We start from the raw sequence: 25,715 nt of genomic DNA on the forward strand, positions 1-25,715 counted from the left end.
GGAAACGTCTATTAATTTATCACTTGAGATAATCATGAGTGCTCATGTGTATTTTCTCTGTCTCACACAAGAACTTGGAATAAAACCATGAATGATAATTTTTTCTTTGGAGTGTCTGAAGAGCTGTTGAAATCTTCGTCATGATATTTAGTGTGTTAGGCGTTCTTTATGCCTGTTGTTAAATATGCCATCACTTCACTGACACATTACAATGAAGTGGGCAGCCAGCTATAGTAATGGGTTTCCCCTGAAAAGTGTGAGTACCAGCAAATCTGATGGTAGGCATGACCAGGAAACCAAATGTGTTCAAAAAACCAGCTCGTTTTATAGAGGATAATGGGTACATGCATGTGTAATCCAATGGTTTTTATCAAGTACTTCAGGTAGTTTTTCAAAGGACATGAATAGGTAGCCAATATCTGCTAATTAATTATTAATAATTGATATTAATTCTATTAACATTTCCTTTTATGGCACCTTTCTTTTGAAGAATTATGAATATTCAATTTTGTGATTTTTACTCCTGTTCTTCCACTCTGACTACACATAAAATTCATTTGGAAAAGGTTAAAAAAAATACTGATACCTGGGTGTTACTTTCTAAAGGTTCTGATCTAATTGGTTTAGGGTAGATCTCAGGCATCAGTATTTTAAAATTGTATTTTTAATGTAAGCTTTTTATTATAAAATATGTCAAATGTACACAAAGTAAAGAGAATTGTAATAATAAGCCCATATGTATCTATCACCCAGGCATGATAGTGAACTTCGGTTGCTATCTTTTTTGGGTGCCTATGTGGCTCAGTTAGTTGAGCATGGAACTCTTGATTTTCAGCTTAGGTCATGATCCCAGGGTCGTGGGCTCAGGCCCCATGTCAGACTCCGCACTGAGTGTGGACAGTACTTGGGATTTTCTCTCTCTCTCTCTCAGAAGATAAAGAAAGGAATACATGAAGTTTAGTTGCTGTTTTTTAAGTGTTCCTGTAAGTGATGCTTCTAATGTATAGGCATGGTTGAGAACTATCACATGATTCTGTTTTTTTAATGTTGATTTATTTTGAGAGGGGATAGGGGCAGAGAAAGAGGGAGAGAGAGAGTCCCAAGCAGGATCTGCACTGTCAGTGCAGAGCCCAACGCATGGCTCCATCTCCCAACCCCTGAGACTATGAACTGAGCTGACATCAAGAGTCGGTCACTTTGACTGGGCCACCCAGGCGCCACTCCCCCATCACATTCTTCTAATAAAATAGAAAATGGAAGGAATAATTTCAATGCATATTGATAACAAGAAAAGCTGAAATTTGCCCAAGGCCACATCATGATTTTAATGTATCATCTAGTACTCTGTTCATTGAGCCCTAATGGTGTTCATGGACATATATGTAATATGGTAGGTGTATGCCTGATTTTGTTAAAAAGTGGAATAATTTGGGAATGGGCATTGAAACACCTGGAAAAAATTCAGGAAAAAGCTTGAAATATAATGGTTTCCTAGGTAGAATTTTTATACCTTGACTCAGTATCATCCTCGGCCACCTAAGGTCACTCTGTAAAACCTGGCTCAGAGATAAGAAGGGTCTGATGCGTAAGGGTAGGACAAGTAGATTAAATTTATTAAGCAGAGCAAACATGTGGGAGGGGAATGGATGGTGGATACTGTCATCAGATTCGCAGAGAAAAAGCCCTAAGCCAATGGCAAATGAATCTCAACCTATAGCAAAGAAGTTTTGTCAGAAATGCCAGAACATGTAAATATGTATCAATCTGTGTGTTTTAATGAAGTCAACGTTTGAGGTTCTACCTCAACAGTGAGGCATTGTGGACAATTCCTGGTTTCTGAGTGGCAAACACTTGGAAAACAATTTGATCTCAGAATTGGACATAACTTTAAATATGACATTGCCAAAGTGCCCACCTGACGGAAGACTCTCACTCTGGGGCAATACTGACATTATGGTATCTCTTTGAACATTCTAGGCGGAGAGCCTACTGCTCATAAGATAGCCTGATGCACATTACAATAGCAACCCTCTTTTATTGAGCTGAAATCTCATTCCTTAACATCTCTTTTCATGAAAGAAAATATTTCTGATGCCCCCAATGCTGTCTTGTTACCTAAATATATGTAGATGTACATATATCTAGAATACAATTTTTCATGCTTCTAAGTCTCATCGACTATAAAATTAAAAGAACTTTATGAAGCCATATGAAAAATGTAAGACCCTTACAGTAAACCATTAATTTAATGGGATTAATGATACTGTTTTTCTGAAACAAAATTCTTCAGGTTGTACTTAAGGGTAGAAAGATATAGCCTCTGGTCAATTTCTTTATTTATTGTTCATTAGTTTCCACTCATCAGTGCAGGGGGTGTCTGTTTGCGTATGTATGTTATACCAGAATGTATTCATAATTGAAAGTCTCCCTATGCAGGGTTTGAGATCGTCAAGTCTCACACTTAACCAAAACTGCCAGCAATTAGTTCTCCATTTCCTGTTTTAATGAGACATCCCTTGGCAACTTTGTAAAGATGTTTTGTGCACTTGGAAATTAAGGTCAGAGTTGTAGTTTTACTGCAATCTTCAATAAATGGGCATCTAATCCAATTATTGCTGGAATTGGGTACAGAACAATCTTTCATTGTTATTTATTACTATACTTACTGCTAATGAACTGCTGTTGCAAATTGATGCATACGACAGGATCCAAGCAATAACTCTTGCAAAGTGCGTGCTGACTCGTAGTGTAGACTCCCTTTAGTTCTGCGCACCTCTATGCCTGAATGAGGCTAACCTCCCACCGCTTGTCTCTGTTCCAACTTCTAGGAAACATCTGGCCTAATACTACACTAACTTTGTCACCTGCGGGATTATTGTTGTGTGCTGGTCTCCTGGGTCCTGGGACCTTGTTAAAAGTGCCTGCTCTCTGGACTCCAGAGGTTCTTTTTTTTTTTTTTTAACTTTTATTTTTGAGAGAGAGAAAGAGACAGAGCACGAGGTGGGGAGGGGCTAGGGAGAGAGGAAGGAGACGGGAGACACAGATCCAAAGCAGGCTCCAGGCTCTGAGCTGTCAGCACAGAGCCCGACGCAGGGCTCGAACTCACGCACCCCAAGATCATGATCTGAGCCAAAGTTGGATGCTTAACTGATTAAGCCACTCAGGCACCTCCAAAGATTCCGCTTTGCTTAGTCTGAGGCTGGACCCCAGAATGGGTGGTATTAACAAGCACTCTGAGTGATTGTAATGTAATTAGTGTGAATACTTTTATGACTCTCCAAGATTATTGTTGACATGAAAAGTATAAAATTTCAGCTCTTTCCAAACAACCTGGATTCAGAAACTCTGGCATCCTTCTCAGATTTGCTATCAGCTACAAATAAGCCCACCTTGCATGTTCCAAGTTCACCTTGAACAGGAAAGAGTCAATAGCAGAAGCTTTTTAAAAAATGGCTTTGACCTATTAAACACCAGATTTATTTCAAGGGACACAGATATTCTAGATGATATTTTCCTTGATTCCCAGAATATTCTAGATGCTGTGGACTAGAGTGGAATCACATTTTCAGGTTGTACCCATGCAGTTAAAGTATGTAAGTACAGTGAGGTAATTGGAAAGGGAAAAAAAAAAAAACTGCTGGAAAGCAGGAATCAAATTAAAAAGCAAAGCTGACATTTTTCTTGGTGTAGTTCTAGCTGTGTACCTCTTAATTTATAAAGTTAATGATGGCATGTTTGCCTGAAGAGGGTAACATAAACCTGGAGACAAAGTTAAGTTAATAAACCAGACATATGAATGCGTCTTATTACCCGTTTTTTTTTCTTCTTCAGCTAATTCTTGTTGATTGCTGTTAGGAAAAAAATATAATAGCTGGTTAGGATTATTTACAACTTTATAGGAGACTGAGAGGCTTGCTGGCATTTATTTTCCGTCCTTTGGGGCAAAGTGATTGAAATGTTAAGTGTCTTAGTATAACCCAATATCGATCATGTTTGATATATCACAGTAGTCTCAGATGGTGATAGTTTGGGAGTTGAATTTAGCAATTTTATAGGTTACCAACTTCCATTCTTTGTATTTTGCCATTATGTATAAACTGGCCAAATATCGTCTTAATGGATTTTTATTTTTACTTAAGGGGAGAAGAGAATTGAGCATTTAAACCTTATAAAGAACCAAGGATTAGAATAGCCTTAAATTTTTAAAAAAATTATTCTATTTAAAAGTGCTGAGATTTCTAAAATTTACTTGAAATGGAAAAAGTAAAAAAAAAAAAAACTTAGTAAGTTTTTGTGTATTTTAATACAGTGGAATTTACACAATATGGATTGGCCCTACCTTTATGACTAATATTTTTACAAGAGTATAACATAAAGACAGAAAGGAGGCAAATACGAAATTCTGATGAATAGGAGTGATTTTTTAAAGTGATGTGTAGGCATGTCTAAACTTGCTTCTTCGCATGTGTACATATTTTTGTACATTTTATGCTGCATTTGTAATTATTGGTGGTTTTTTTCCTTCATTTTGCATCTGTGCTCTGCATGTATACAGACCCCAGAAATGATGTATACAAACCCTGAATGAAGACAGCATCTGGAAGCTTTAACGAGCTATAAACTTGACACTATTCTGAAACCCCAGAAATTCCTAAACAAAGTTTTATTTCATTAGAATAAGCTTGTTGCTTTTGAATGAGGCATTAATCCCCATACTTCCCTTATTTGTTGTCCCTGGTAAGGCTGTGGCTGAAGACTGTGTATCCTGATTTCAAGGACTTGATATGCAATTCAGGCGCCTGACATTATCCTGAGCATACAACACGCCTTAACTGGTTGCTGCAAATGTGGCTAACATTTTACTAAAGCATTCTAGGTTGAAAAACAGTCAGCTTGAAGTGCTGGAGAATACGGAAGTTTTAAAAAGTATCACAGTGCTTTATGTGATGGTAGTCTGAGGTTGTCAAAGAAGGCAAATGAGTGTTGCATGTCTATTTGAGTTTCGTAGGGTTTGGTGGGTCTTGGATACTCTTCTAAGCCTCACGCTGGAGGGCAAAGTTCTGATGTATTCACTGGACAGATTCTTTACCATTTCCTTCTGGGGTCTTGTTGAGGAGGCTGACCGTAGGGCCGTGATGCAATCTGCAAATTCTGCCCTTGCCGTGGCTATCGGGCTGGGGTTCTCTTTGCTCAACAGATAGCAGAGCAGAATACCGATACCAATGAGTCAGTATGCTGATGACACCCGTGGTTGGGTAGAGGTTTGGGGACATCCTGTTTCTATGGTTTGGGGTGAAGTTTCACACACGTCTTTTACCAGAAGTTAGCTATACCCCTTTTCTCTGTACCATGGCTAGATATCTAGATGGCTTGTTGGCCTTCAGTAATATATTCTGTGTGGAGTAGAATAATTTATTCTACTAGATGGATGTGGCAGGGTAAGCCTTAGTACGGTGCTTGAGACCAGAACAGGCATCCTGAGACTTGGGCTGGAGTCATGGAATCCTTGCCCACGTTTCTTGGATTATTTCGGTGGATAGAGTAAACTGGGAATCTGACGGACTGGGTTTGCAGGACAAATCTGCACTAACTCTGGGACCGTGTGACAGGTATTCCCTCAACCTAAGAGCTGCATTTCTGTAACTTACTGGAAAAGCACCAGAAAGGGTTTCATACTGGTAAGAATAAGGGCTTCTCTAGGGTTACAGGTGGCTTCATTTTTGGTAGTAGGAGGGATGCAGGGAGAAGTTAGTTTTTACGAAAGGAAGCAAATCCAACTGTAATGGGATCGTCACCCTGCTTTCTACTTAATTTTGTTACTTTCCTTCTCTTTTCCATGTAGAAAAGCGCGTGATTAAGTTTCCCGGTAAGAGTTAAAAAAGGTTTTTCGTTATTGCTTTTGCTCAGCAGGTATTGACAAGTGATCGTCTTTTTATTTTATAGACCCCTAGTATTTGTGAAGCATAAGGAATGTTGAAGACAGTCTCTTATATCATACATAAGGAAACTCAGCCCTCAAATATAGTGACAATTGAGCCCATTGGTCAACATCCATTTATTTAGCAAAAATGTTCAGGGCTTGGCTTGCAATGTGCTCAGTGAGGCACTGTGGGGAGACAGAGAGGACTATGAGGGGCTCCTGCATGATATTAGTAAGGTAGAAGTAAACATTTATTACAGAGATGGGAGCATGTTACCGGTAGGGCTGAATGCTGTACATGAGTTTTTGTTTGGTATTTTTCTATCTGTGCTAGGAAAAACAAAAAAGACAAGCTGAGAGCCAAAGATTTGCATAGCAGTTGTTTCCCAGATTTACTGTTTAACTATGAAGCAGTATGGTTTTTACTCCAAAATTTGAATTCGTGGGATATTAGGATAATTAGCTAGGTACTTCTTTTTAAAAAATAGTATTTAGTATTCTCACATTTTCTCCCAAGAAAATAGACATCTGTACGTTTTTGCTGATTTTCTCCATCACCAGAAAGAATACGATTTGTGAATCAGGGAGAAAACAGTTTGCTTTCGATTTAAAAAAAAAAAAACAACAGCAGAAATATGGCAATAAAGTGAATGAAAATATGAAGCCATCTGTGTCTGAAATGATAATGTCAACTTGGTTTTTGTTGTAAACAATACAATTTGTTCAAGTCCACTTCTAAAGGAGAGCGTTTCACACAAACATGGAAGAAAAGCCTTTCTTCATTCACAGATCTGACATGCCACAAAGCCATATGCGTACAAATCTGGTATGTGCTCTCCTGTAGCCCAGACAGAAAATTAATACAGGTAGTCCCCAGATATATCTTCCAGGATTTGAACTATCACCTTTATCTGTCACTTGACACTTCAGGTCCTTGTTACCCGTGACACTTGAGGCAATGCCAACATCGCTTCCTATCAGCGTCTTGTATTTGCCTATGCATTCTCCAGGTCACCAGCTTCTTTTTCCTTTGACAGAACTTAAGCCACATTCTCTTGCTTCGAACTTCCCAAAGCTGCACATCTCCCACAGGATACAGGTTCAGAGACTCCATAGCAACATAGCAACCGTGATTTTCCAACCTTCTCTCCCACGCCACCTGAAAAATGCCCCTCTCCCCTTTTCTAGAGCTTTTGCCCTGTCCTAGAAACCCAGGCCAAGTCTCCCCACCTCCAGAGGCTTCACTGACAGACCAAGCCTGTTAATCTCGGCCACAGGCTTTGATTCTGCACCACATCTTTGGCACCCAATAGTAAATGCCATAGTTTTGTGAATCCATCACCCGCCTCTCTCCCCTTAAGTGAGAGGGTGCATTCCAGAAAGGGTGACCAGGAATATTTAAAGAGGGCCGTAAACACTTTAGTAAATATGCCTTGGCTGCTTGGCTGGAGCTTAGGTGTTGTGACCCTACTCAGAATAATTTCTTTCACTTGTAAATCAGAGCAGCCGCCCCCTCCTCTCCCTTGCTGCTGAAAGCCTGGCTGATAATGACTTACTTCCCTGAAAGACTTGGAAGCTTGGGAGACCACCTGTAACTTGTGGACTTCTATGGTGGGAGGTGGGAGTCAGGAGGCGGGAGCTACCAAAAGACAGAAAACCTCTCCCGTCCCCCTTTTAATTCAAGTGTTCCCTATTAGCTTAATATTTCTTGAACACCCACCTGAGCAAGAGGCCACCAATTTGAATTTTATCTTAAAAAAAAAAAAAAAGGAACATTACTGCAGTCCCTGAGCCTATAAATTACTCACCTGCTGGTCGGGACACCCTCCCCCCCGCTCTCACAGGGACTGTCAGGGAGGCGTGAGGAGGGGACAGAGAGCCGGGGCAGTAATCTCAAGTGGAGACCCAAAGGCTAACGCTATTGGCGACTGTCTCGAGGCGTTGTCCCCGCGTCTGCTACCCCTGCGCCAGGATGGAGGGGCCAGTTACAACCTAACTGTCCTAAAGTGCCGCGGTGGCCCCCGCCCCCGCAGCTGGGAGGCGAAGGCAGGACGCCGCTGGCTTGCTCTGCGCCGGCTCTGGGCGTGTGCCCCCGCCGCAGCTCCGCGGAGCCTCCGAGCCGCCTGCAAAGGGGGGCGGGGAGCGGCGGCGAGCAGCCCGCGTCTGCGGCTTCCTCCCCACGCCCGAGCCTCCTGCGCACAGCCGGGAGGACGCGAGCCCGAGCCTCGTCCCCACGCCGCGGCGCGCGGGCTCCCTGCCCAGCCGAGGTAACTTTTCTGGCCGCCGGAGCGGGGGGATCCGAGGGGGGTCTCCGGCTTGAGAGGCGCGGAGGACGAGCCGGAGGCCGGGGGCGAGGCGCGCGGGGTGCGCGGCTGACGCGTGGCTCCGGCGCCGCACGGCCGCCCGAACTGCGGGAGCCCGGCCCCGGAACCCGCCTGCCCTCCGACCGGGACCCCCAGGGGCCGGGCCGAGCCGGTGCGCTGCGCGCCGCGCCGGGGACGTGCCCGCTCCGCCCGCCGCTCTGCAGCATCGGCTGGGCCGGCGCGCGGAGCCTGAGCACCGGCCTCCGGCCTGGGGGCCTCCCCCCGGAGCCCTGGCCGGGAGGGGCGCTCGGTCCCCGCGTCCCTTCTGTACCAATTTGCCCAGATCCCCCGTTTGGGGCGCCATGTTTTAAGTTACCCCTCGGGCCGGGGGCGAGGGAGAGGCGGGCTGCGCGGGGAGGGGCGGGGGACCGGGGGCGACACTGCGGCGCCGCCCGGGGCGGGCGGCCGGCCGGCGGGAGGGGCCCTGCGCTCAGCGCGCCGCGGCTTGCGGGCTCGTCCGGGTTGCCTGGCGCGGGCGCGGCGCGGGGCCGGTAAGGTGCGCTCGGCACAAAGCATCCCCGCTCGGGAGCGGGCCGGCCGCTTTTATGTAACTTGTCGCCTTCCTGGAACTGGGGCGGCGTCCCCCGGACGGCGGCGGGGGCTGCAACCGGCCCCCTGGGGGAGGAGGAGGGAGCGTCCTAGAGAGGTTGCTTCTGGCCCGGCACCTGCGGCGCCCCCAGCCCCGGCCTGAGCTCCCCTTGCCCCCTGCGTTGGAGCCGGAGCGCGGGGAGGCCGAGGGGCGGGGAGCCGCACTGCTCACCTGGCGCTCGAGGGACTGCGAGCGGCCTCGGGAGGTGTCTGCGAGGGCGGCTTTGCGGCGCGTGGGGGTGGGGAGGCCGGGGCTTCGGACCGCGCGAGTCGTGGTCTCAGCCAGTTCCGGGCGGGTGTTTCCCGGCTCCTGCCGTGGGGGCTCGCTCTCTCGGCTTTCGCCTCTCATCTCGCCCTACTTCTTCCCCTCCCCCTTTTCCCTCTCGGCTCCATCCCCCGCCAAGTTCATGGCTTCTGCAATGCGGTGGGTGTGGTTACCTAGTAAATTGTAACTGGTCCTTTGCAGTGCGAGCAGTCTGTTCTTTCGGGGGGTTTTATACCTACGAATCCAAAGTTTTCTAGGGTTTTCTCCTCCAGTTGCAGCCAGGGTTAAACTTGGAAAGAGATTGTTGCAGAACAAACAGAATGATAAAGAAAACATGTGGTATTAATTACGTGTGGAGGCTGGGCTGGGAAATCCTGAGAGGGCCAGGCAGTCCAGCTAATGCACTGCTTCCATTACGTGTTTAAGTTGGTGTTTCAGTGTTTTTACATTAGTCTTGCAGTCCTGCAGAATTGCTTTTGCAGATATCCTGCCTGACCTTTTGGGGGGCTCCTTTTAGGCTCTCTGAGGTGGCTAGGTGTACTGGAGGTTCCCTTCGTTAACATTAACATCCCTGGTGGCAGAGTCTTCACTCTTAGTCCTAAAAACATTCTTTTTAAGTTTTACTCTGATACTGAAAGTCTCAAGGGATCAAACATTATAAAATTACGCTTATACCTGGGAGCCCCGGACCCAGGGCCAATTGCTGCAAATTAAGCAGAGAAGCCCCATTAAGAAACGGGAGCACATCAAGCTTGAGTGAACTCTGGGGAATAGGAGGTGATTTATATCTTGACTCAGAGTTTTTAAGAAATGCATCTTAATTTTGGTTTCAAACTTTTAAAAAAAACTTTAGTTGGCGTAACAAAGTTGTGAAAGGAAATAAAGGCTAGATTGAGAAACCCAGCTGTAATTGGTTAATTTCACAAAGCACTGATAAAAATGTCTGAATACCAAAGACTTTTATTTGCATTATAATTTTCTGATGGTTTTGAAAAGCAAAATATATCAGATGCACAAGTTACTGCATCAAGTTTAGCTAATCCACTTCAGGCAAATAATTTTTTGCAAAAAAAGGACGTTTTGTGAATGATTTATCAGTAACAAAAAAAAGTAGCCACTTTATTTAATTTGTAATACCCCTTTTAGGTGAAGGATTGAGAAGATACAGGTCAAAAATCAGTGTCTCAGCAAACTGTTTACATTTAATTTTCAAGCCATTTCTTCGTGAATGTGATTTAGGTTAAAGGCAGTTTTTGTCAATTCCTTACAGTGCTTGGACTTTGGCCAGCTTTGAGTTGTGTTGAAACAGAAGACCAGGGATAGATAGATAGATAGATAGATAGATAGATAGATAGATTTTTTTTTACTTGACTTTGGCCAGCTTTGAGTTGTGTTGAAACAGAAGACCAGGGAGATATGTATATGTATGTATATATATATTTTTTTACTTGATCAGAAGCTAGTTTATACATACGTTGGTTTTTTAAAATTGTTTGGTCAAATGCACTAGGGGCTGCCTAGATGGAAGAGGGGCAAGGCTTTGTATATCGAGAGATGTGATATTGTCATTATCTTGTGAATCTTTTCTGGATTTACTATATGTGGGATTAAAATATGGCAGGAACTTTTTGTCCAGGGTATTGTCTTACATGTTGTAATCTACATATTCATCTTCTGCTTTAAAAAGGTCTTAAAATTCACAAATTAGAATTCATGTCCTCTCCATGAAGAGAGAGGCTGAAAAATATACATGTTTCTCTTCTGTGAGAATTTGACTCTAATGAAGAGAGAGGCTTCTGATTTACTCGACTGCCCTGATCCTCTATAATTCCCATAGTGTCTTCCAAGTTTCCAACTACAGTTTCCCCCCCTGAATGTCAGCTTTATTATGGAAGATAGACTTACTATTGAAAACCACGAATCAAATTCATCTTTAGCACGACTTCCTTTTAGAGAGATCTTGGGTGGTACAGTTGCTACATCTTTCAAAAGGCGGGCTAGCTGCTAATTTGTTGGGAATTCATCAGACACTCCTGAGGGTTCTGCTGTCATTTGCCTTGGCTGCAAAGAATTGTGTGCTCAGAAGGGAGAACTGGAGCAGTGAAGTCATTGCCCTGCCTGGTGTTGTGACATCACTATGGCTCAAAGGAAACAAGGGTGGGGCAGGCAAAACCAGACGGTCTGAAGCATCTTGCTGCCTTTAACTTTGCCTGATAAATGAATGAGACTCCTTTCTCAAGTTGAACTGCGCCATAAGGTATTGTGAATTCAAGGCTGTGTAGGAAAGTATGTTCCATAGATCAAAGAAGAAGAGGTTTTTTTGTGAAATAGTAGAACCCATTGAGTATTCCTTTTATGGGGGAAAATACTGTAATCTTTAAAAAGGGTCATTTCAAAAATTATCTAGAGAGCAAGAATAATGAGTCTATATAATTATGTTTGTGCACAGAGCCAATATATCTTTTTTTTTTTTTTTTTTGCTATTCTTTGTGCTAAAAGAGCATTCTTATTCTTGCTAAATTTTTGGTTTAGGTAATTAGCGTTGTGTTTTAAAAGTAGCTGTGGTCTATAAAGATAGTGTGTTTTCTGGGTAGGCAGTATTCTGATTTATTTTTAAGTGATGTGATTGCAATTGGCAACTGGCAACGATGGAAAAAGCTAGAGATTTCACAAGCTCGCAAGATATCTGCAGTGATTTGGGGTAGTTGATTTCCATTTAAAGTTTTGTTTGGCAAATTATTTTATAATTTAACATTTTAATTCTAACTTAGATTTCTGGTGCACAGATGATCACAGACACATTTCACCCAAATTAGTATTGAATAAATTATAAGCAGAAGTCTGAAATTCTGAAGCTGTAAAGTACATTTCGTGTTTTGATTGCTGAATGCAGTGTGGCGTGAGCATGAAGAAGGGAAGACCTATAGAATGGCTGCAGACCTTCATTGTCTTTTTTTCTGCCTCCCTGGTTAAGATGACTGTCGTGTTTTTCATGTGAGTGTATTATGCCTATGGAGGCCCCGGGCAGTTCTTAACTGGGTAGCTATTCCAGAGCACATTTCCAAAGCAAGGGGGGGGGGGGGGGGAAGGGAAGCTGGAAATGGGAAGAATAACACAAGTAGAGAAGTTGAAATTAGATACCAGGACTGCAGATCACTTGGTGGAAATGTCTTCGGTATTGCATTTTTAGACCGCGTGGTGATTGGTTAAATTGCACACTTTAGAATGGTAAGTTTCTATTAGCACCAAACCTCTAATTCTTTTGTAATTTGCAGTAGGGAGAAAACGCTGACAACTTAATTTTTAGATTGCTGACATTTTGATACGCTGTTCTTGTAGCCCTTCCTTACAGACTTAAAACAAAAAAAGGAAAGAAGCAGAAAGGTCTGAATTGGACCTAGGAAAAAAAATGCAGTATTTAACCTGCTTCGTGCGTTTGTTTTTTCTCTCCAGTTTTACTTGAGTGAGCGAGTGCCTGATGTGAGTAGGATCTTCTTTTTCTTGGGAGCTTCCTCCCCAAACCAAGTACAGGTCTAAACACTTAGAGCATTGAGTAAATACTCTTGGACTTGAATGAAAAATGAGGCCACTTGTGACTTCTGCCTCCCTACAAAAAAACATTTGAAAAGGCTTCAAAAGCACTGCTGCTTTATTTAAAAATGAGAATTATCGGGCCCGTGTGTGCAGTCATTATTTTTCGTGGCATGATCCTTTTCATAACAAGCTTGCTGTTCTGCCCATAGCTTGAATGAGGTAGGATCTGGAGGCTTTCCCCTATCAGAGAAGAGAATACTGCAGGTACCAAGAGAAAAAAAAGAATGGCTTCTTTAAACGCAAGATCTGCAGGCGGCCTGCTTCCTCTCCTGCCAGCTCTAATTGGTGTCATGCAGGACATCAGTGTGGAGGGAATTCTCAGAAGACAAGGAGAGGGATCTCTCTGAGTGAAGTGTGGCAAAAGCTGAAAATGGATTAGGGCTGGGTGACGATCTTGATCCTGACGTCGGACCAAAACAAAAAAAGGATTTTTCTGTTGCAGATCTCTCCTCTGCGGTCATTTTTGTACGTAGCGTTTACATTGTCAAACGGGGAGTTTCTGTGTACTTCTGCGAGCCCCAAACTTCGTCATTTCTGGGACAAACTTCTCTTTTGGCGTTTTGACGTGTCTGAAATGGGGATGTGACTTACCAGTTGTCCTCAGCCATGTGGCAACTTATTTCAGTGATTGGAGCCTGCATCAGCAATTGGAGATTGGAGGTCAGCTGATTGGAAGAAAATCTCGGAGGAGTAATGGCCCCGGGAAGAAATAGTGCCTCACCAATGATACGTAGGAGATGGCTGCGGAAAAGCACAGACCACAGTAACTGAGCCGGCCTGCCACTCAAAGGAGTTGGAAATCTGACCCAGTAAAGAATTCGTAGGAATACCTCGGCCAGATGATTCTGTTTCTGTGTACTTATTTATGCAAAGAATACCTAAATATTCTAAGAGTTCTTTAAATAACTTAAATGAGAATTCCAACGTATGAGTCACAGCTCGATTGGTGGAGCGCTGTATAATGTGATCTCTTGCAACGAAGGAGGTCCTGAATTTTACAGAAGCTGGTTTGTCACTTCGCTATGCAAAATTTTTTAAATGCTTTATAGTGCTCAGTGCTTATTGATGTGGCTCATTCTGTGTATTAGCATTATGTTTCTTATGTGTGTCCCTTTATAGGAAACCGCTATCGAATGATCTTCATCTTCTGTTTTGGTCCTTGGAAGATGGTCGGACTTTGATTGAGATTTGTCATTGAGAAGACATTCCTGATTAGGACACTCCAGAAGTCAACAGGCCTAAATTTAGCTGGAGTGTGGCTTTTACACTAGGGAGTAGTAGGAGACAAGTTGAAGGAGGAAGAGTGGGGCCTGATCGTGGAAGGTTCTTAGATACGAGGCTAAAGAATATTTTGGGCTTTACTGGATAGTGGGGAGCCCATGAGGGAAGTTGAGTAGGGAAGAAGAGGGTTTGGCTGGTGATGAATATAAGGATATATTGGAAGAATAGGAGTCTGGAGATAAATGGTCTTGTGTTAATGGCCTAATCCAGAATTTTTCCGAAATGCATTGTAAGGATTTCTCCTCTCAGTGATTGATATTTTGGCAACTCCATGTATTTTTTGTGGTCACATTTAGCTGGAGATCAGTGGCCCACTTTGGGGCTGTTTAGAGTGGAAATTAGATCTATGGAAGATGGGAAGATTTTCATGCTGCTTATTTATCCTTCCAATTAAAATACCTTTGTTATTTGAGATTTTAAAAATAGTGCTTAAAATGGCTTCGAATATATTCTAAAATCCTGAAAAAGAGAAAAAAAAAATCTCATCCTCTAAAGACAGCTGCTTTTAATATTTTGGGCAAACACGCTTCTGAAGCTATCTCTTGGAATGTATAATATGCTGTAGCAGAATCGGACAGACTTGGGTTGGGCTCCCAGTCTCGCCGTTTGATGGTTCTGTGACCCGGGTCAGGTCTCCCCTTGGAGTCTGTTTCCTAATTTCTAAAATGGTCTTCATGCTTACATCTCCAGGATATGAGTATTAACTGATAGAACACACGCTAAGCACGACTCATAGTCACTGATAACGTAAGTGCTTAGTAAATAGCAGTAGCTTTATTTTGTGTATGGATGGATTCAGATGGGTACATAATATTTTACAAGAATAGATTTCTAGCTTACACATTAATATGTAACCATTTTCTTTTTTATGTAACACTATGTCCTGGGAAGCTCTCTCCTGTATACAAATCTGTATCTATGTCGTTATTTTTAACGGGAGATAATAATTTTCTTTGGGTCCTATGCAGTAAGGTGAAGGATCATTACCTTAATGATAGTGGTTATTTGAAGTCTTGTCATCCAGCCCCTCCTCCTCCTGCTACTTGCCTGTACTTTTCATCATTTGTCTTGTAGCACACACATCAGAGGGCTGCAGTAAAAACAGGACACTTAAGCAAAATTAAAATCTCGAATGGCAGTTGTGCACATCTCAGTGTTGTGTGTGCATATTTAGTTCTACTAAAACAGTCGGACTTTAGCCATATGTTTCTCTGTCACCGACGAGGAATCTGGAGTTCTCTCTTGTCCAGCAAGAGAGTGGATGCGGAAGTGAATACGAGAGAGGCAAATGTCCGGGAGGAGACAAGAGCCCCAAACGGGTTTCATTTCTGTATTTATTGACCGCTCAAGATCTTACACACGTGGTGAACGTGAAGGAAACAATCAGACCGTAATCGTAATCGTTCACTCGTGTATAAGAAGCGAAGGGTCTGGGGGGCAAATGGAGTTTGCGATCACGGCACATTGGCCCCAGATGGAAAGTTAATTCCTGCAGGTGGCAGAACAAGTTAACTTGTGATCCCACTACAGTATCTCACTAGCTAACCGGGGGCCCTCTCGCCCTGTGGCGGCGGCTTTCCACCCTAAGCTTTTTTCTAACCCATCTATGTGAGCAGGGCCCGTTTCCCCACATTTCTTGATTTCTTTTCACCTGTAATGTGTAGTCTGTTCACAGTGACCTCCCACCAGCACAGCTTAACCTTTAGGTCCCAGGGACCCACGGTCTCCCCACATGCATTCTGGCACATTCCAACAGGCAGCAGACACCCCAGCCTGTAACTGAACTAGACTCTGAGTTCAGAGTCTAGACACTTGAGAGTCTGGGATAGTCTAGGAGGTGTGGTGGGGGCATCGGGCTTCCAGAGACAGCCTTGTTCTGATGTCTGAACCCTCCCTTTGTCTTCAGCAGTGAGGGTTAACAAATGTCAGACTCGGGTCACGGATTTCATGCAGGTGCTCCAGGGAGGTGGGCCACTCTGTTGTTTTATAGACTAGCCCATATTTTTGACCCATCTTAGGTTTACTTGAAATCCATCTGGTTTTCCCTACATTCATGTGGCTGAAGAAAATAGCTTTATGGTCTCAAGATGGCGCTAACTGGAAGGGTGCACCTAGGCTTCTACTAGGTTGCCATTGTGGAGTCTGAGCTTGAGGATGGCCTGGAAGTTGCTTGGTGATTTGTATCTGGAGTTACATCGTGGAGGGAGAATTCTAGATTTTTTGTTTACTTCATGCCATTATTTTGTGCTAATAGGTGCTGACTTTTATGAACTTGAGCTTAAAAGGAATACTGTTAGTGGACAAAGCATGGGGTTGGAAAAAGCATAGAACTGACTGGTTTGCTCAAGGCATTTGGAAAGCTCTTCCCCTTAAATCCTGAAATCGAGGTAGCAGTAATTCATGGGGAGGCGCTATGTTGTAGAATAAAATACAGTGAGCTGGAGTAGATCTGGGTCGAAACATCTGCTCACCTTCAGTTAAGTAACTTCGGGCAGGTTGCTTCATTTCTCCGGACAATGTTTCCCAGCTGTGAAATGGCGGTGATCGTGCCAACCAGAAGGTTGAAATGAGACCTATATATCCCAAGACCTCTAGAGCCATGTGCCATGAGAGTAGGCACATAGTAAAACATTTTGCCATTTAAGCTACTTTGTTGTTTGCCTACTTTGCTTGTTCCTAGAGACCTGTTAGGAATTGTGAGCCTCCAAAGCTAAATCTGCAAGAGGAGTATGGAATTTGGGGAACATTCCACCTCAAACTCCATAATCCTAAAAGATGACCCTCAATGAGGCTATAGACTTTTGTCAAATTTGCAACTCCAAATGACAGCTGTAGGGGTTTGCAAGGAATTAGCCATGGTGGCTTTCAAATTTTCATGTGTAACAGAACTAGTGGGGGATTTGTTAAAAAGCAATTTCTAGGGATCCGTCCATAGTTCTCACTCAGTAGATCTGGAGCTGTGTCCAGGCATCTGTATGTCCCAGCGGGTGCTTCAGTGGGTATTAATTCTGTGACCCCTGGACTGCATTTTGTGTTTGCTATCTTACAGAATCTTTCTCGACAACTTTCTAGTTTATTGGCTTTTTTTCTAGTGAATATGTAATCTGGAAAGGTAATGCACTAAATAGTACTAATGTTTGAGAGAATGCTCTGCATAGAGCCCTGCCTCGTTTTCACTGTGGCTGGTCTACTGCTTAATCCCTCTTGTGGCCCTAGGAAATTAATTTACAAGACTAAGGAAGTTAGGATTAAAGGTTAGTTTTCTTATCTGTTCAAACAGGATGATGGTAGTTCTGTAGCATAAATGTCGGGAATATTAACTGAGTAAGTAAAAATATGTGGCTCAGTATGTCTTCAGTTGGGTTAATTTTCTTTCTTTTAAAATAGAGTATAATCAGTGGAGAAGATATGCTTCCATGAGTAAAGGTGATTCTATTGATCAAAATCATACTTAGCTATTTGGGTTTTATAGATATTTTTAAGCTGCTATGAAGTTCTTCTATATGTGAAAATTAAAAGCTTTGTGTATACAAATGTTACCATTTTTAGTGGTATCATATAAATGGTAAATGGCCCGATTACATAATGATGCATGTTAATGAGCACTATTTTTCTATATTCCTGTCCAAGAAGGACATACTTTTCACTTCTCTATGTACAGAGGCAACAAAAGCCAGTTGTGTTTCATACTTACGTTACATCAGCTTCTCAGGATCTAAAGATGAATTCCAGAGGGAGTTTCCAGACCTTGGAGCTATAGTTACAGTGCAGCTTGAAGGGTCTTAAGGAGCTTTCCTGACAGCATGGCTCTTGGTATAGAGAGGCAGCAAGTGAGATGGGTTGTTTAACCATCTTCAGACATTGACTTTTCTCCCTCTCATCGCTATGTCTCCAGATGTCACCAAACTTGCATCTTGGAACCACCTGTAAGAGTGCCTGAACAATAAGATCATATATGGGAAGGGTAAAGGCTGGCATATACAGATATCAGTAAATTAAATTTCATAATCTCTTTTTCTACTTAATTTCCAGTGAAATGTTCCTCTGAAACATTTACTAGTTTTACCGGCTCACCATCATACCTGTTATTTCCACCTGCTCTTATTTAAGAGTTGGCTTTCAACCTAGTGATCTCCTTGCCCGCAACTTCCTCTGGCTAGAATCGTAAACCACCTTCTGTGGACTTCTAGTGTACCAAAGAGTCCGGGTTGCTGGTCGGATCAAACACAGCCCCCTGAACGAGCCCCTCCACTCTGCCCTTGGCAGCTTTCCACACTCTGTGTCTCAGTGAATATTTTAACTGTCCTCCACAGTGAATCCAGGTCTTCTCCACCCGGGCCAGCTTCTGTCCCAACTATTCCTTCTCCAGATGACTCCGGTTCCAGTGTCTGGCAGCCTAAAGAAAGAAGCAAAACAAACCAACCCCGTCTTTTGACTCCGCTTCCTCCTCCAGCTTATTGCCCGTGTTTCTTTTCAGCTGCTTGGCGGTGAGCCAGACTTCTTTGAAATTATGATTTGTCCAAGCAGGATGCTCATTTGGCAACAGTGATAGTTAATTTTAAGACTCACTCTAACGTATACCAAAATACACATCTAGACTCTAAAGACCGGTGATGTGCGCCAAAACATGGCACTTTGAGCCTTTGTAAAGTTTTGCTCCTTTATTCGTTTGTTTACTCCACAGATACTTACGGAAGGCTCCTTATGAACCTGGTACCTTGCCTGGTGCTAGGATTACAGCACTGAACAGGACAGAGCAGACCTATGCTTTCCTGTTCGCCCTGGATTTTAAGCAGGGGGACAGGCAATCAGCAAATAAGTGTGGTTACAGAGAATGATGAATGCTCTGAAGCAGGACCAGATCACAGACTGTGGGTGTAGAGGACTACTTGAGATACTATCATGTGGGGACTTTTAACATTATACAAAGTCCTTTCTGTTTGTATCCCTTCTCTTTGGGTGCGACACCAATTCTCCGTTGTAAGTGGCCCGGGGGCAGGCACCGCATCCGTAATCATCCTGTGTCGTTTTCATTCAGCCATGTCAGTGCTGAATTAATAGCTTTCACTCTTGTCACGCCTTTCCTGTGCCTACCTTTCCGGTGCTGTTATTTTGACTTTGAATACACATTCTCTTCTTTCTCGTTTAGTTTCTTCTCCTGTCCCACTCAGGTGTCGACCAACAGTGAAACTAATGATGCTTGTTACTTAAGTTTGAGTTCGACATTTTATAACCTTAAAGAATGTCCCCCAAATCGTAAAAGCTTTTGCGCTTACAAAACCTACATCTGCCTCTGAGCCTAACCCACTTTCAGCTGCCCCTTTGCTGAGTTCTGACTGCAACTCTGGTTAACGGGATCCAGAACCTTGGCCGTGTCCCAACTCATTCATGTTCTGAAGTATCTCACGGGTATACACGGCAGACGTTCCAAAGGCTTGTGTTTATGTGCAACTTGGCTAAAAGAAGCCCCTGAACCTCTCTGAGCAAGAGCTCTAAATTTACAGTAACCTCTTCCTTCTTCCCATAGAATTATGATGACGAGGTGTGTGTTTGATGTGAAAGCACTCTTCCAGCTGCGACGATGCATACGATAATAATCAACAGTCTTGGTAGGGAGTTAGGATGGCAAACGTTAGGGGAAGGAACATGTTTGACTTCTTTCCTACTCTGCTCCCGCCGTTCTGTGCCTTCACTTGCTCTGCTCACAGTGGAATGTATGCTGAGTACTCACTAAAGGCCGGCACCGTGCAGGTGTCAGCAATAGAGCAGGAGGAAAACGAACAGCAGTACTGACTCTCCTGGGGCTGCCTGTCCCCCAGGGCACAGAGATAAGTAATTGCTTGGCAGTTCCCATCCGCCATGACTGGTGCGTAGTAGGGGAATTGGGGCACTAGATGAGACAAAGGAACCTCACCTACGCAGACTTGGGTGTGTAGTCCTGGAAGGAGAGGACAAGATGTCCGACCCAAGACCTGAGCGCCGTGACCTAGCGTGGGCGGGTGACAGAAACAAGGGAGGGCTGTCAGGGTCCAGGGTAGGCTAGGAGGGGGTGTTTGAGGTGACTGGGAATCCTGTACAAAAGCCGAGAGGAAAGAGGGAGCTGAGTCACTTCAGGGAATTGAAGGAACTTGCCTCTGGCTAAGAAGCAGGATGGGATCCAGGGATAGTAGGGAGAAGATAAGATGAGCTTTGGAGGCCGCTAGGCTCAGCGTTCAGGGCCCCATGAGCCATCACCTGGTGGGTGGTACAGAGGCAGTTGCCCTGTTGGAGGATGTGGTCAAATGTGATTTGCAGAAAAGTTACTTTGGCTCTCGTAGTAACCTGGGGAATTTACTTTTTAGGGGACGATGTATCAGTTGTAGTTAAAATTACTGTCTTTGAGTCATTTGAGTGAACAAATGAATCAATAAACTTAATAAGTCCTGACTGCACAGCCGTCTAGATTCATAACTTTGGGAAATACTTAGCCTTAAAAATTTCACTTCGGTTGTCTATAAACTAGGAATAATCACACTTCACAATAAATCAGCCCTTCCAGGAACCCTGTAAGTCCTTTACACGTAGTAAGTACTCACCGCCCAGGGAAGAATTCAGGGTAGTTTGAAGTAAGGACATGGTCCTGGAGATGGAGGGAAGTGAGTCACTCGGGGAAAGTGTTGAGGAGGTGGGACTTAGGAGGTGGAATTGGGACGCTAGGTGATGCGTCAGGTTGGGGAGGTGGGGGAGAGGGGAGTGGCCCCACTTACTGCTCCTGAGCTTACATCCACCAGGGGGAGCCCTGGGGTGATGGTGGGGTTAGTGACAGTGGCACAGTCGTCAGGAGTTGGTCCCAAGGGTCCTGTGGGACCTCCAGGAAGAGATGTCCAGGAGCCTTTACACAGGAGTCTGCCCACTGGAGAGGTCCAGCTTCAGGGTCAAGACTCGGAGTCATTAAAATAGGAAGGTCATTAAAGCCGGGGAAGATGAGTGCAGTATGCTACAGAGAAGTCGTCGGGGAAATGTGTTTCAGGAAGGAGCGGTGTCCCGGGCTCCTGAGTACCCAGGAGATCCCGTTCCCGAAACAATTTTGCATTTAGTGGCCTCGAGGCTGGCCGGCTCTCAGTCAGGAGCCCAGAGAGGTGCCCATTTCCCTGCTCTCATTTCTCTCCCCGGCCCAGGGCGTCCAAGGGGTGGGGTGGACTGCAGTGGGTTCAGGAGAAGAGGAAAGTAAGGAATTAGGAGAAGCGCACACAGTTGCAGGGCTGGGTTAGCTGGGTTCTCATAGAAAGACTGGAAGCATGGGCTATGAGGTATGAGACACCCTATGAATTTCTGTCCACAGTGTTTTATTCTTTTTAAAGAAGTATATTGAGAAGCAAAGGTGACATTGCTAAAAATACCACCTATGTAGAGAAGGGGCTGTATTTAAAATTGTGACAGGCAGCTTACTTTAAAGCACTGAGCATAGATTTGCCGTGTTTTCTTTTATACAGCCCTATTCTGTAGACCGTGAAAGGTTCTAATTTGAGAAAAGTGCCAGAAAAGTGATGACGGCCTTTTCATTCCCTTCATTCGCCCCCTTTTCTCCTCGTGATAACAAACGATTCTACGAGGGGTAAAATATTCTTGATCCTAGCTGAACAGAAGTGCTGCCTTTTACTCAAAGGTGAATGTCAAGACGACCCACGGGTGGTGAAGGAACCCGAGGATGCTGGGGTAGGGTTGAGGATTCTTTTCTGAAAACAGTGCAAAATATTTCGGATCCGCAGAAAGGTTGAGGAATAATATGGTGACCCCCTGTGTACCCACCGTGCAGCTTAAGAAGTAGAACAGAAGTGCTGGATCTTGCCAAGCTCTCCTTCCCAGTTGTGCCTTCCTCCCTCCCCTGAGCGGCCATTTTTCTGGATTTGTGTTTAGCCTAATGATAACCGTTCTTTAGTCCTTTCCACTTATGATTTATAGTATCACCAAATTACTTGTGGTATTGTTTTAAATGTTTAAGAAACAAATGATGTGCTCTATATATCCTTTAGCAGCTTGCTTTTGTCAGTCAGCGTTGCGTTGTGTTCGTGCACATTGACATCTGTCGTATTCTACGGTGTGTTTCTTGGTGGGGATCAGATGCGTTAGCCAGTGTTCGTGGCTTCCTTACTCATCCTGGAACAGGGTCATGCTTCCACCTCAGAGATGTGGTACTTGCTGTCCCCTCAGCCTGGAACATTCTCCAGCAGCATAGTTACCCAGCTTGCTTCTGGCACGTAAGCCCCCCACCACCTCGCGTTCCATCCAACACTACCTGTTCCCTTCCTTGCTGACGTTTCTTTATATTAAACATATTTTACTCATTTATGTTTCTCGTGCCTCTGCCCCACCCAGAGAATATCAGCTTCGTGAGGACAGGCCTTCTAGCTGTTTTGTTCACTGACATAAACCCCAGCTCTTAGAACAGTGCTGAGCACATAATACGTGCCCAGGACATATTTAAATGAAGGAGTTGTTTAAAATATGATGTGAGACCATCTCATGAATTTACGAAGGAGAAGTCTAAGTCACTCTTTAACGTTTAGTGGCTCTGGTTTAGTTACAAGTGATTTTAACTTTAAATTGTAAGTATAACCTTAAAAAAGTGAGATCGTCTGATGAGAAAACATGCCCGTATGGCCTGCGGGATGGTTCTTGGGATGTAAAAGAATTGGTATGTGTGCCAGATCAAGACATACGTCACTGAGCAGTGTCATGCTTCCAGAGTGACAGTTGGGTTCCAGTCATTTTCGATTAACTTGGACTTGGTATTCTTGATGGCTCGTTAGAATGTTGTAAGTTACCCCCTCCTTAAGAATTAGCACTTGCGCGTTGTCAGTACCTTCCCAGACATACCATCTGGCCTGCCCCCTTTTTCCCCTTCCAATTTTAGCACCGTCTAAGGTAAACAGCTTTTTTTTTTTTTCCTTGCCAATGAATATTCCATTGTCTTGTAATTTAGAAAATCATTTGTACATCTCTCATGTTCCCTCTTTGTGCTGGGAAAATCAAGGTGCAGTTGGTTGTTAATTCTGAGCTCTTCCGGGAAATATCAAGTAGATAAGTGAGGTTTTGATTAGGCATGCATTCTAATGAAAGCAAACTGAATGATAATTTTTCATTTGGAATACAGTAGGAGGTAGAAAGGTATAAAGCTATTTGTATTTTCACAGCTGGCAAAATCAGCCACAACTTAAAGAATTTCTTATCCGAAAGAAAGTTCTCATTACTGCCTGATTTCTGTTTCTTTATAGGAAATTTAATTTTTCTCTAAATCTAAGTATCGTGTCTAGAGCACAGGAGGGCGGCAATCCGGAATTTCTTTCTGTCTAGGTCCAGATACTCGGCATCAGTGAAGTGGAATGGGCTCTCTTCGTTCTTCAGTTTGTTTTCAATTACAGTTGACCTTTGAACAACACCGGTTTGAACGCAGGTCTACTTCATGTGGATTTTTTTCGGATAAATATAGTACAGTGTGTTCTGATTTGCTTAATATTTTCTTCTCTCTAGCTTTATTATAGGAATACAGTACGTAATACGTATTACAGAATCGTGTTAAATCACGGTTTGTTATTGGTAGGGCTTCAGTCAACAGTAGGCTATTAGAACCACAAGTTATTCACAGATATCCAGCTGTAGGGGGTGGATAACCCTCATGTTGTTCAAGGGCAAACTGCATATTCCTTTTTTCTTGATGCCAAGAGTGACTTATTCCTTCACGAGGCTCTGAGATTAGTGTGAGTTGAGCATGTCCGGTTGATAAAGGACGGCTGACTGACAAGATGCAAAATTAGATATTCTGACAACTGATGATGTGGGAGTCCCACACCCCCCATAACCGTTCATCATGAAGTTCTTCAGCTGATGGCCCACAGGATTAGGTTTGCCCAAGACATCCAAGTGTTCCACCCCTTAGGGTCCATCTGCGGTTGGCTTCACAGAGTCTAGGATGCCTGATGGCCACCGCGACTCCATTTGAAGCCATAATTCTTCAGCGTGGGCTTTAGTCAGGATTCCGTCTCAGGCCCGGGTCAGCAAAGCTGGTGTTTTGAAGTTCTCTTTAAAGAGACTGTGCGAACATAGATCATTGTTTTTCTGGCTTTCTCGTGAAATGGAATTGTCTGGTGAAACAGTCTTGTTTCTTGGTGTTCTTTTATCTGATACTGAAAGGAAGACGAAGTTGAAAACATTTTAGTAGAAATACTAGCATCATTATGATCCTCATAAGCCTTAAATATGCATCGACCATTTCTCCTATAGAAAGTATCTTTTTTGGAAGAGGTAACTAGAGACACTGACTGCAACTGTTTTTTTTTTTTTTTAATTTTTTTTTCAACGTTTATTTATTTTTGGGACAGAGAGAGACAGAGCATGAATGGGCGAGGGGCAGAGAGAGAGGGAGACACAGAATCAGAAACAGGCTCCAGGCTCCGAGCCATCAGCCCAGAGCCTGATGCGGGGCTCGAACTCCCGGACCGCGAGATCGTGAGATCGTGACCTGGCTGAAGTCGGACGCTTAACCGACTGCGCCACCCAGGCGCCCCTGACTGCAACTGTTTTAATGCATCTGCCTGATAGAGAAGTTGATGGAGTGGTAAAGATGTCAATTTAGGTATTCCTTAATAATGCAAGATTTAGAAGGCCTGTGTGCTCGCAGATCATTCTCTTCATGTTTTGTATTGTATATGTAATACCTATATAATAATCGTATATATGTATTGTGGCTATAATATATTTATATGTGTTATAATTAGTGTGGGAGTTTGGGATCAGATTTGTGACAGGCAGTTCATTGTCTCTATATATCATACAACGTGTATGTTTAGTCCCAGCTGAGTCACTTTTTTCTAACAGTGTAGTCATGAGCAAGTTCTTGAGTTTCTTTAAATGTTTGTTTATTTATTTATTTATTTAATTTTTGAGAGAGAGTGAGCGAGCACATGATCAGGGGAGCGACAGAATAGAGAAAGGGAAACAGGATCCGAAGTAGGCTCTGGCTGACAGCAGAGAGCCCGATGCGGGGCTTGAATTCACAAACAGTAAGATCATGACCTGAGCAGAAGTCGGATGCTCAACTGACTGAGCCACCCAGGCGCCCTCTTGAGAGTTTCTTTACCACGGTTTCTTCACCTGCAAAGTGTGAATGGTAATACTAGCCTTAGGTTTATGTGACATTTATGCGCATGTGCATATCCAAAACGGGAATTGTAGTAAAGCTGGCCTGATTGTGTTGTTATCTGGGTTATTAATATTACTAATACTTCATAGAGTTGGATTCAAAATGTGAGTTCATGGAACAGCGCTGATCCACGTGAAAGCTTTCCTAGGCCATGCTGTTGCTCTCGGACAGACTCCTCATTGCTTTGGTTGTCTGGCTCCTACACTGACCACCCAGGCCCCTGGGCTGTCCAGCCCTGCTCTCCTTGGGCGCAGCAAGGAGCAAATGTTGAAAGGGCATCAAAGAAGGGGAACTTATGTTACTTGGCTGCTCTCATTATTTCATTTCATTTTGAATGGAATACAATGAAGTGTGGCATATCCGTGCTAAAACTGAGTTCCCTGCAATGCATGATTAAAAGTGAAGGATTGAAATAAACTAGACAGGTGATCTCACCGTGTTAACATTTGTCGTGTGCATCTTTCAGTCTGACCAGCACCTGCTCCCTTTTGCTCCAGAGAATTGCTCCTGACTCCTTTGTTGTGA

At 43.7% G+C, this 25,715-nt stretch overlaps 1 protein-coding gene across 36 annotated transcripts in view; it reads left to right on the forward strand.

Moving 5' to 3' along the window:
* The window catches only part of EPB41L3 (erythrocyte membrane protein band 4.1 like 3), a 234,190-nt gene that overhangs the window by 76,652 nt on the left and 131,823 nt on the right, over nucleotides 1–25,715 (forward strand). For 5 of the 36 annotated variants that reach the window (XM_043558351.1, XM_043558354.1, XM_043558353.1 and 2 more), the window contains exon 1: nucleotides 8,014–8,187. The exons of 1 other annotated variant lie outside the window; for it this stretch is intronic. The gene's annotated coding sequence lies outside the window, so the exon portion shown is untranslated. Of the gene's footprint in view, nucleotides 1–8,004; nucleotides 8,188–8,751; nucleotides 8,775–11,270; nucleotides 11,394–25,715 lie in introns of those variants that run through there. 30 more of the 36 variants (XM_043558364.1, XM_043558365.1, XM_043558366.1 and 27 more) reach the window with 14 other exon arrangements.

Source organism: Prionailurus bengalensis, chromosome D3 (genome assembly GCF_016509475.1).
Source record: "Prionailurus bengalensis isolate Pbe53 chromosome D3, Fcat_Pben_1.1_paternal_pri, whole genome shotgun sequence".
NCBI classification, from domain to species: Eukaryota; Metazoa; Chordata; class Mammalia; order Carnivora; family Felidae; genus Prionailurus; species Prionailurus bengalensis.